This window comes from Anguilla rostrata, chromosome 9 (assembly GCF_018555375.3).
Source record: "Anguilla rostrata isolate EN2019 chromosome 9, ASM1855537v3, whole genome shotgun sequence".
NCBI classification, from domain to species: Eukaryota; Metazoa; Chordata; class Actinopteri; order Anguilliformes; family Anguillidae; genus Anguilla; species Anguilla rostrata.
Window position 1 is genome coordinate 19,870,720 of NC_057941.1, and position 13,272 is coordinate 19,883,991.

The following is a 13,272-nucleotide window of genomic DNA, read 5'->3' on the forward strand; positions in this document are numbered from 1 at the left end:
AACGGGGGAGTTTACAAAATGGAAGCAAATGACTGTATTTTTTACCTTAGAGCTGTCAGCCTATGTACAGTACCCCTCACCTGCCACAGGTTACACTGATATCCTGTAATTTAACCCCTTCATTTAACACAAGCTTGAAAATGACACAGAATAAAATGGTTACTATTCTCAAACCCTTTTGACTACAGACATAGTCCTGGTCTCTTCTGAAAAGCAACCCTTGGGAGTTTGATTTCCAAGCATGAGAATTACTCTAAATTAAACAAACAGAAGCTCAAACACTGTGGAAAAGAAGGTTTTTTCTCACCTAAAGATTTTTTTGAGTGGATACAGATGCTTGTGGCTGTGCCTGGTAGAATCACAATGGAGCCACAGCCACAATACTGGACAAATCTTGGTTTAAATTAGATGGATACCACACCAAAAATCTGTATATTGCATAGTTTTTAGCAAGATATTTCTAGGTGGATTTCTATTATGGGTCTTTAGAGGTGTTAAATGATATATATTGTATACTATATGCTCGAGAAATAAGTGTGCTGATTATAATAAGTGCTCCTTGCCACCTCTGGCAGCAGCGGGTGTAAAAGATTGTACAAAATAACTACATTAGCTATCTACTTTACTAATCCATTTATTTGAGGCCCATTCATTGAAGTTTTCATCTAATGCCCCACCCACATCAACACGCCAGACTAAGGGGTTAAATGCACGATTATTAATGATACCATTAATGATCATTTTCTTCTAATTTGGAATGCCTGTCCCATCGGTGCAGTACTCGCCACCGATTTGAAAGAACGCGTACAAGCACACATTGCCCCTCGGAAGCTTGCAATCCACCCTAACAGAGCAGTCATTGTCAGCAGTACACTTCATGCACGGCTAGCGCAGACAAACTGACAAGTCAACCAATCAAAGAGAGAAGGCGCTGTTACATGATGAGAAGGGGACATCCCTCCCTCCCACCCTGGGTCATCCCATGGCCAATCACACACCACCTTCCCCGGCAGCCAGCAACAGTCGGCTCTGGCACAGTCAGGCTTCAGCGCTTTATTATTGATTTGCTTGGGGATAGCCTTATCCAAGGTGATTTATATGGCTTAATTTGTATTATATTACTACATTTCCATTACCACCGCTGGATATTGATCAGCAATGATTTTTAGGCCCTCTCTTTAGAGTTCTGTCAGCAGAGATCCTCCCAAGGCTTAAACGTGCAATGTTCTGGATAAAAAACCACTGCCCTACAAATATCCCAGAAGCTGTATTAATTTTGGTCAGAGAGCATTAATGTCAGTGATCAATTGACAATGTAAGTGAAATTCAGCAGGGAACAGTTCATGTGATCATTCTCATTCACAATGTTCCTCTCAAGTTTGGAAAAATAACTTTTGGGGAATATATGTTACAATATACATTGAAACATATCTTACAGACATCATTATGCGGTTTCCCTCATAAAATTTAAGTATTTAAATAGGTTTTAATATATTTTTTTTTTTTTTACACATTGGTGGTGCTTTTAGGTTATCTGTACATTATAGTAGAAAACATGGGATAGAACTTTCAAACCAATGTTCAAATTAATATAAAGGAATCAGCTGCTATTGTAATAGCTGGTAGTTAAACAGGGAAATGTCTTAATCTCAAAAACCACGGCAAAACAGATCCAGATAATTTATGTATTTCGACGTAAGGATGCATATTCCCCTAACTCAAGCTCACAAGCGTTCTGTCATCATCCAAAGAATAGGTTCTGCAATGACCCACTAAAGTCCTCCTGTTCTCTTTAATTAATTTTTATTTATTTTTTGCTTGAGAGCTCTCCAACATCTCAGACTTGTAAAACTTCAAGGGAAAAATCAAAACTTCAATCTTTTGTCCAGAAAAAAATGAATATTTCATATTCCATTTATACGTAACCAGTTGGACATTTTATCTTCTGATGTTGCGGCCAGCATTTGCAGGGCACTGATCAAGCTTAAGTGCTCAAATCAAACAAAATTTCAATGAGTAATGGCACAGTGTGCATCCCTGAAAGCTCCATTAGCAACAATAGCGGTGTAGCTGGAGGTTGTACAGTAAAGGTGAAGACAAAATGGTTCCCTTTTCAATAGTTGTATGTGATAAGTGGCCTAATAGCGCGTAATTACTCACACATACCAGATCAAACGAAATGCAGAGAGAACATGACAGAAGTAAAAGCAGCTCTTCCTACACTCGTGTTTCCCTGCTGTTGGGCTTATTATACAAGACTGACCAACCAGTAAGCCAATCAGATCAAAAGCAGGCATCAAGACAAAACCTGACACCAAGCGATTTCCATTCTTCTTCTTCTTCTTCTTCTTCTTCTTCTTCTTCTTCTTCTTCTTCTTCTTCTTCTTCTTCTTCTTCTTCTTCTTCTTCTTCTTCTTCTTCTTCTTCTTCTTCTTCTTCTTCTTCTTCTTCTTCTTCTTCTTCTTCTTCTTCTTCTTCTTCTTCTTCTTCTTCTTCTTCTTCTTCTTCTTCTTCTTCTTCTTCTTCTTCTTCTTCTTCTTCTTCTTCTTCTTCTTCTTTCTTCTTCTTCTTCTTCTTCTTCTTCTTCTTTCTTCTTCTTCTTCTTCTTCTTCTTCTTCTCTTCTTCTTCTTCTTCTTCTTCTTCTTCTTCTTCTTTCTTCTTTTCTTTTCTCTTCTTTTCTTCTTCCTTCTTCTTCTGCTTCTCTCTGAGCAGTAGTAGCATTAGTTACATAATATTAGTATTGATTAGCTATTATTTATACAGTGGGGACCAAAAGGCTAAGGACGCTACGTTGCCCTAATGCAGTTATCATACTCCAAGTACACTTTTATTCAAGAACATTATTGAGAACAAGGGAAGCTTATTATGATGGTAATCGCACCACAATGACTGCACCTGACCCAAATCAAACATCTTTGGGAAGTGTTGAGAAAATACTGGAATACAATGGAAGATGAGGTGTTGCATAAGCTGGTGGAATCAATGCCAAGCAGACTGGAGCCGGTAATCAAGCACTAACAATGTTTGACCTTCAATAAATATCTACATACGTTTTCAAGATATATTATAAAAAAATTATGTATTATAGAATAAGAATAAGAAGTATAAATATAGTATCATAATTGTTTTAGCTCTTGATAAACAATGAAAACAATAATTGCTTGGGTGTGTCTACAGACTTTTGGTTCCCACTGCATATCAGAGGGGCATCATCTGGCATGATACATTGGAATGTCACCATTTGCCAAGTGGTAGGATATTGGGGCTCCAGTATGTCCAATACTTACACAAGGTTTCAGGGTGTCTCAAATATGTACTATATGACAACAGGCACAGGACCACCAGAATTACAATAAAAGCACCAAAAATGCAAAGTAACACAATGTTACCATTGTATACTTGCATTTCTAACATACTACATGCTAATAACTACTACAGTGCAATACAGCTTATCTAGATAGTGTTTAAATGGCGGTAGAAATGTTGCACAACTATGGACCTGCCAGTGTCACAATGTTTGTTGTTTTGGCTCTGTATTCCAGCATATAAGATTTGAAATTAAACAATGGATATGACATTAAAGCTTAGACTGTCACATTAATTTTAGGCCATTTACATCAATTGCAGGTGAACAATTACAACAAATTTGCAGTTTGAATCTGTTGTTGTTGTCTCTCAACATGAGGACCAAAGCAGTGTCAATGCCAGCAAAGCAGGCCTGCATGGACTGGAAAAATCAGAATAGACCAATCAGAGACATAGCCAAAACATTGGGTATGGCAAAATCAACTGCTTTGTGCCTTGCCTTGACAGAAAAATGCTTTCAGTTGTGAAGAAAATCCTCTTTTCAACTGTCAGAAAGATTAGGAACACTCTCCAGGATGTACACTGTTAAATATTACCTGACTTTTACAAGATTAAACAATAATATTTCACAGTAAAATGTTGTATTCAGCATTTTACTGTGAAATCAGTGGTTACCTGGATTTTACAACATTTAACAGCAATATTTCACCATAAAAATATTGTAATCAGAATCTTACTGTGAAATAAATTGTAACAGTAATATTTCACAATGTAATCAGAATATTACTATTATATATACTGTGTGTGTGTGTGTGTGTGTGTCTGTGTGTAGTGCCAGATTATGCAGAGGGAACTGTTAAGGTTAACTTTATAGTAGCCCATATTTTGGGCCTAAATAATAAATTATTTTATTTTGAAATAAGGTCGCATATAATTTAACTTTGTAAGCAACCAATATCCAGTATCAAAGTGCATACATAAAACAATTTTATACTGAAATTATTAGCCAACTTGTTAACATCATTTTGCATAATAAAAAATTTTAAAAATAAACTGTTTGTATGCAGGTGTCAGCGTGTGAGCTTGGTGGCCTAAGTCCTATGCAAATAAATTTTGGTAGCATAAATAAATTGCTTAATTTGTAAAATGGATTTTGTCTTTGTTTATATTTTAATTTAACTGGTTAACAAAGGTGCTGTAAAATGCTAACAGCCATACCACCATGCTGATCCAGCTGAATTGAAGATGCTAAGCAAGTTTGGGCTTGGTCAGTACTTGGATGGGAAACAACCTGGGAAAACTAGGTTGCTGTTGGAAGTGGCTTTGGTGGGACAGTAGAGGATGATCTTCCCTTTGCTCAAATCATCTCCAATGTCCCAGTGCAGTGATGGGGACACTGTGCAGTGGAAGATTCCACCTTTTCAGATGAGACATTAAACTGAGGTTCTGACTGCAGGACACTATTACAATGAGTAGGGGATTCCCCAGTGTCCTATCTAAATTGCCATTTTCCTCTCACCCCACCACCTAATCATCCCCGATGGCAAAATATTTACAGTAAATTACTGGGTACTGAATTTCATTATGTTCACAGTTGATATGTGAAAATACAGGTAATTACTGTAATTTAGAAACAGCTGATTACTGTAATTCTACAGTAGGGTACAGCCATATTACAGTATTCCATGTTCTTGTTTACAGTATATAGTTGTCATTTGATTCTAATTTACTGTGAATAGGTTAACAGTAGATTGATGTGAAGCTTAATGTAAAAGTACTGCAACTAGTAGCCAGCAATGTATTGTACATTTACAGCCAATTATTTTATAGTGTAGGCATACAGTAAATGTGCCAAAGCCTAAAATAAAGAGAAGACTACACCAGCATAACCTCAGTGGGTTCACTGCAAGATGCAAACCACTGGTAAGCCTCTAGAGCAGAACAACCAGGTTAGAATTTGCTAAAGACTAGATTAAACAGACTTGTATGGACAGATGAGGAGTGTTAACCTGTACCAAAGTGACTGGAAGAGAGTGTAGAAAGAAAGGAACTACTCATGATTCAAAGCACCCCCCTAATCTTAGAAACATGCTAGCAACATCAAAAGTATTGTCATAATTATAAACTTACAGAAACAGGCTTTTCACTGAGATATTGACATATGTTTTGTCAGCATCATTGTGCTTTTAATGACTGTTTGTCAGTTATTAGAGAACATGATTACATTTGTGTATGCTTATACAGTATGTTTCTTATTTACAACCAATACAGCTGCTATAAAGACCCACTTCAAGGGAAGTAGCACTAAACAATGTCAATAAAGTTTTGTTGACTTAAATGTGAAATAAATGCCAGTGCTGAGTTGAATGACCCCACCTATGTCTAAGATATTCACAGAGCAGTAAGCTGTACTTAGCTTTCACATGGACGGTTGCACAATCCTTAGAACACAGTCCAAATGGTGTCAGGAAAGGAGAGAATTCAGATCCTATTTATGCGAATGATGCTTCGTCCCCAATGCAGAAGCAAGTACTTTTTAGAAGAAAAACCTTGAGTGCAGAGGTCTCCTGGGATTTCGTTGTGGTGTTACAGCACGTTGAAACTCACACAGCCCATCATTTGTACATGCTACAGCTTCCTCTAATGAAGACTGTCACACCCAAAGCCATCCTCTCGGCTTGATTCCTCCTCTGGAGTACACTGGGCCGATTTCATTATGGCGACAGCTCCGCTACCACTATTCGACATAGTAATCTTGATGTAAATACTGTTGCCAAATTATTTCTATCAAAATCATATATATTAAATGACCCATATAAAGGGCAGATCATAATGTATGCTTGAGAAGCAAATGCCAGGAATGGTTTGCCTAGCTTGACTGCTTTTGTATGAAGACAAGCATGTCTTGTCAACACTCATACCTTTGACCTCCAGAAGCTCAGGTCTCTAATCCATGGTGGGACTCAGGAAGCCGTCAGTCTAGGAGAGTGGTCAATGAGTTTCCACGCAGCATCACAGGGCCCGCCTCCGATTTGTGGGCTGGGCCTCGGTGCAGGTTGCCTGTAGGTTGAGAGATGGGACAGCTAATGAGATGGAATCTGTGGTCTCCCACCCAATGGAAGAAGACATGAGGCTTACTGTAACGCCCGTTTTGCAGGCAGAAATCAATATTTCCACATTATACCTTTAGCTTCCATTGAGGTGTGTCATGTAACCATTGGTACTAATGAATATAAATTCTGTGTTAAGGTTAAATATATAGATTCAAATTGAATCTCTCATACCAGTGTGATTTAACAGGAAGCAAAAAGGCTCTGGATCCAATCAGACATTAGGACAGAGCCATTTTCTGGACTGGACCGCAGAAACACAGTACTAATAGGCCAGTGGCTTCAGCATGTTTCAATAAATTTTGCTCACACACGTGCACATCTGTGGCTTCCACATTACCAAAATAATGTTGTAAAGGGACTGCGTCAAGGTTACACACACACTCATAGCGTACAGAACATGGTATCACACACATGTTATAGCACAAAGCACAGTACAGGATGCCAAACAGGTACTTTCCAACCAATATCCTGTGCCACAGAGAAATCTGAATCTTCACACTTAGTTATCATCATCAAAAAATCTAAATCTAGGTGTCAAACTCAGTGAACCATTAGTGCACAAATTCAAACTGAAAAGGGCATTTCGCTCCCAAATGCTTCAGAGGGCTGCTGAGCAGTCTAATGGCATCACATAAAGTGTGTGTAATTTTGGGCCATCTGACTATTTATTTCCATTATTTACCACAGGAGACAACCACCCAAGGCACTCCCTTGTTAACTACCCAAGGCACTCCACCTCCCAGAATGCCACAGGGTGGGATCATGATAACCTGACCAATAAAAAGAGCATAACAACAGCAACAATCAGCCTGTCGGGGGCTGTTGCATTAAATCTATTTAAAAATAATTGAATGCAAAATATTGAACACATCTATCAAGAGACTGCATGTGTGGAAAAAGATGCCATATAAACATTTCCATCACCATACAACATTTATTGTGGATTTATTTGGCATGGAAATTTAAAAAAAAATCACTAGAGTAAGAGAATCTTGGAAATACAGGCCAAAAACTTAGCATTTTTCTTTCTGGGAATCTTTCATTAAATGTCTCAGACGTCCATTATGGGCATCCAAAGACAGAATCACCTGTAACCCTTGTATCATTTATAATCAAACGCATATTTAAAAAGACACAATCAGAATGTTCGCACTCACGTCGATGCTGCTATATCAGTTTATCTACTTAACCAATCACATCCTCAGATTTTTTTTAATGATACAGAATAGGTTTTTCCTGAGGAAGCCTCGTTTTTCTGTATAAAAACAGATTGTCATTTGCCCATAACTTTAGTTCTTATGGAATAAAAAACAGAAGAACATTAATCAGACTGTCCAATAGAACCTTAGAATGTACATGTATATTCCAATCACTGCAGAACTGCTGGGCAGCTGGCTGAAATATCATTGATCCTACAGAGACTGTACACCAAATTAGACACATCAGTATGAATAACGATGTTCTTACCATGTGACAGATCACAGAAAGTACTACTTCACACGACACTGGGGAGGCTTCTCTTTTTAGGCTCAGAAAAGAGCGAGAGGAAAAATAACAGAAAAGCTCATCTATTACTGTACCTAATCTACATCAGAAAGCGTCTGTTTAAATTAAATAGTAGAGGAAACCCTGACATGGGGACCTTTTTTCAATGATTGCGGCTCTGTTAGAATAGAAAATTCTGATATTAAAAATTAATATTTCTGATGTGTGATAGGAGCTCCTTTTAAATAATTTCTTAATGACTGGGGGGGGGGAGAAAAAAAAAAACTTTACATGCCCCAGTCACATGTCATTGAGCCACTCAAGGCTCTTTGACCTCGCAATAATGAGGAGGCAGTATAATCCCTTTCCCTGTCTTTAGTTACCGGGTGACTCAATAGGCTGGATAATTGGTGTTTTTAAAAAGACACGTCTACTATAATGTGGCAAGGAAGACCGGCTGGAGTGCAGCCTTTCATCTTCCAGCATCCCCCCCCTTCATAGACAGCAGGAGGAGAAATTAAATGAAAAATTTCCCGCTGAGTTTGGAAATTAGCTTTTCTTTTTTTTCCCCCCCCAAGACAACAGGTTGGAGTATCCCTTGTTTACTGACAGATCTACTACAGGCTATAGGAAAAACTGTCTGGCTAACTGATTGAGCACATAGGAAGGCACTGATGGTTTCCCACTAAAGGGCGAACAGCTGCTTTGACATCCCCTGTTATGATAGCAATGATGATGTCCTTGTCATCTTCCTCGTCACAAGCCTTTCCTCTTATCCCCCCCAAACAATTTGCCACTTACATCATGCCAATAAGGCTGATCAAAGTCGAGTCATGACGTGAGCACTACTCTATGTTTGGCACTCAAATTAGCAGCATCAAATAAACTTTCGTTTCTGCTCCTGCTCCACGTCATATCAAGCTCAATGTTCGGCGTTGATTAGATGTCTAACTGACGTCAAAATGTTTAGTAGAATGCACTCACTGTGGCTAGCAAGGGCTTACGTAATCTCTGTTTTTAATTGCTGACAGGTGCGGAAAGCATGCCTCATCATAGCCTTAGGCCTTAATGACTGAACATAAACCAAGATGTCTTCTCCAGGGGAACATTCACATTTGTTCTTAAAATAGCACGCCTAGTCTCCTCTTTACAGATGTTTCAGGGTTATTGTTTCCCTGCCTCCCTTCCCGAGACAAACAGCCTGACCCCATGCCCTAAGACTGTTGCCAGAAGCCAGCCCTTCAACCAAACCCCCCCCACCCCCCACCCCAGCCATCAGGTCATTCCGGGCTCTGATGTACTATCAGTCTAGCCGTTGACCCCAATTGAAGAGGCATATTAAAAGCAATCCACTGGAGAGATAAAACACAGGCAGAAAATTAAAACTGAGCTGCAGGGAACCACTGAACTCATTAGAATGCAGAGCTCATTTGGCCCCTGATATATTTCTCTCTCCCCAGGTCGAAAGTGCCTGTGTGAAATACCAACTTGCACACACTGCTGACCACACAAACAATACCAGTGAGGTGATGCCAAGGGAATGATGTCAATAAAATCTCTAGTGGGCTGAGGGAATGATGTCATCAACATTACAACAGAGCGGAAGTGGTGAGATATAAGGGCCAGGCTAAATGGATGATGTCATCATCCTGTGGACTAGGTTGAGCAGGAAAGTGAAATGCAAGGTGGATTCTGAAAAGATCTGTCCCAACTTTCCTGCAATCAGTTCTGGAGCTAATCTGCACGCATTAAGACAAACATCCTTCACAGCACGCACAGCCAATTGTGTCATTACACCAACCGACGTGTGCAGGTCCTGCAGCCGCTGACTGCCAGTGCCTGGCTGAAAAGAGGAGTGCCTTGTCGACTGAAATCCTCCCTGGGGAACAATAAATACTGCAGGGCACACCAATGTATTAAGAACAGGCTGGGTGTCTCAGCTGGATATGCCCAGAGAAGAAATCTATTATATATTATGCACTATTATAATATTAATGTAATAGAGGTCTGTACAAATACCAAACAGATAAAGCAGCACTATATTACTCACATGATGAGATTACATTAATCCTATTCCATCCCACTGGACTGTTGTGCCTGTACGCACAAACACATTTACCAGAACAGCAACACAACAGCATGTAAATAAATCCATTTGAATCCATACAGTTCAATGTGCAGAAGATATGGACAGCTGCATATTTAGGGTATTCACATTTCCAATACAACAAATGAAAAATTATACATGTACACATTCACATTGCTATATAAGAAATTACGCAACTCAAAGAAATGAAAACAGATTCCTAAGAGGTTTTTAGATCAAGATTCCTAAGTGGTTTTTACCAAAATTTCCTTGATTTCAAATCGAAGTTTAAAGCTAGAGCAGCACAGACGAGTATTGGAACACCACTGTCTCAAAGTGCTTGAAGAACAGTCACCGTATATTGCGGGCTCCCCAGTCTGCAGCACTGAATACCAGAGGTAACAGTATCAGGCCGGTTCGTGATTAGATCTAAAAGTCCTCAAATAAAATGGCTATATCTACAGCACTTTATAAAAGAAAAAAAAATCTTTGCTAACTACACATTTTTCCAACAACCTCTCATGTGGTTCAGTACTCAGAACAACTTAAAGTGCATTTGTTGCTATAGTGTTGTCTGAAATGAATCATGAGCAATAATTCATTTCTTTGTACACAGTGCAGATGCTTTCCTAAGGTCTAAAATTGTATTCTTTGCAAACCAACAGGAATGTAATATTTGGGCAGTAGGATTCAATTGCATTAGGATTCATCTTTTTTCTTCCCTTTTCGCTCAATGAATTTGAGCTTGTCCTCAAACTTCCAGATTGAAAAGCAAATACAATCTGCCATTTTTAATCCTTCCTCCTGCACTGTACTTATCTCTCAGCAAAATGTAACCAATTACCACTATTAATGTTATTTAAACCAAAAGAATATCCTTTAATTGTTCTGTTCTCAGTTATACTATGCATATAAACAGGTGTTGTTCTCACACAGTTACTCAATATCCACCCATATTTAAGTAGAAATACATTGAAGTTCCCTTTAAAAAACATGTACAAAACAGTGGCTTAAAAACATTCTAAACTAATATTTACGGGACAAAACAACTACAGACCATAAGTCTTAGTCTAATATGTAGTATGGGGTTACTAGCTTGTCTTGAAGGTCTTGAAAAACACTTTTTAGAAGAATAGAAAAGAATAAGAAGTTTACTAGAAAAAACACCAGCATGCTGATTCACATCAATAAGCAATTCAGTTTGTCTTTCTACTGAATGTTTCAACCATCAGTGGTCTTTTCCAGTTCAGTGCCCTTGTGAGTTCACCTGTTCACAGTAGTTAACAAGACTCCAACAGTTAACTATTCTGTACGCTATTCTCACAAGGTCATGTTGACTTGACAAATGGTCAAGTAGTTGTCGCTTTCTGAAACAGAATAAAATAAATTTCATACAAATAAAGTACACTGCTGTTGGCTCTAAAATTGCCTGTAAGCTTTCTTCTTAGCCCATATAAAAATAAAGACACAGGACTGTAGAGAAGATATAACAAAAGCAGAAATTTAGAGAGGGAAAAAAGTCTAGCCCTCAGGATGAGGTACACTACAGCCTTGACACTGGGGCTAAACTAAAGTGCAGCCATTTATCAATGTTTGGAGGGGGGCGGGAACAAGTCTGAATGAACCAAGGAATAGGATGGTGTGAGATAGGAAGAAAGATGCAGAGAGAGTGAGCGAGAGAGACAGAGAGAGAGAGGCAAGAAAGATGGAGACACTTGTATAAAGTGGCTTGGATTCTATCGCCTTCTCCACAACTTTCATTTCCAAAAAAGATTCGCTAAAACTACCTACAGGATTCAAGCATGAACAATATTGCAACGGTTATCCAAAAATATGCGTATATTTGTATCCACAAATATGCATAATTGCTTATATCGCTGTTGTTTATGTATTTGCTGCTTCTGTTCTTTGTCATTCACATTTACATTTGAATGGTGCTGAACTCCACAGAGAGCCTTTAACAGCCCATCTATCAGTCAAATACGATATGCCTCTGCCAGCCACTGCCTGAGGGTCACACTTTGTTTTTTGTTTTGTCTCGATTATGTCATAATCTGTGAACGGCATTCATGGCTTTTGATGCAAATTTTCTTTTCATGCAAATAAAGCACCTCTACATCTTGAAACCTATGCACTTGTTGTACGTCGCTCTGGATAAGAGCGTCTGCTAAATGCCTGTAATGTAATGTAATGTAATAAAGCATATTGGAATTTAAAGTTGACGGGTGAGATGGGATGAGAAGATGGGGTGAGAAAGACAAGTGAGTAAGAGAGGATGAGAGAAAACAAAAGAATGGCAGACATGGCAGACAGAGTGAGGGATTGCGAAAGAGGGTGAATGGAAGAGAGAGAGAGACAGGGAGAGAGACAGTGGAAGGACAGCAGAGAGTAACTGCAGGGCAGAGAAGAACAGACTGATTGAGGGGAGCCGGGAGCTGAATGGCAGTTCAGCTTCCTGTCGTGGTGGCTGCAGGGCACGTGTGTGAAATATAGATCAGTGGGCTGTCTGCCATGACACTCTACAGTCAGCTTTCACTGTGCACAACCTGCAGCTGATCCACACACACACACACACACACACACGCACACACACACACAATCTACAGCTGATCCACACACACACACACAACCTGCAGCTGACCCACACATGCCCATACACACACACACACACACACACACACAAACACAACCTGCAGCTGATCCACACACACACAACCTGCAGCTGATCCACACACACACACACACACACAACCTGCAGCTGATCCACACACACACACACACAACCTGCAGCTGATCCACACACACACACACCCGCAGCTGATACACACATGCCCATACCCATACACACACACACACACACACACACACACACACAACCGGCAGCTGATCCACACATGCCCATTCCCATACACACACACACAAAACCTGCAGATGATCCACACATACAAACACACACACAACCTGCAGTTGATCCACACATGCTCATACCCGTACACACACACACACACACAACCTGCAGCTGATCCACACACACACACATGCACACATCAAACTTCAGCTGATCCACACACACACACAACCTACAGATGATCCACACGTGTGTGTGTGTGTGTGTGCGTGCATGTGTGTGTATGTAAACTGCTTCATTATCTGTGTTGTAATGATTTTAAAAAATCTCCTACGGTGGATATATACTACAAAAGCATTATCAGAAATCAGACTATAAAAATTCCATTAGGAGTTGCAGTTAAAGAGCACTTTGTAATGGTGCTGTAATAACC

At 39.4% G+C, this 13,272-nt stretch overlaps 1 protein-coding gene across 2 annotated transcripts in view; it reads right to left on the reverse strand.

Moving 5' to 3' along the window:
• LOC135263214 (glutamate receptor ionotropic, kainate 4-like) overlaps positions 1–13,272 on the reverse strand; it is a 308,654-nt gene that overhangs the window by 213,422 nt on the left and 81,960 nt on the right. For both annotated transcript variants that reach the window (XM_064350945.1, XM_064350944.1), the window contains exon 2: positions 6,229–6,367. The gene's annotated coding sequence lies outside the window, so the exon portion shown is untranslated. The remainder of the gene's footprint in view (positions 1–6,228; positions 6,368–13,272) is intronic.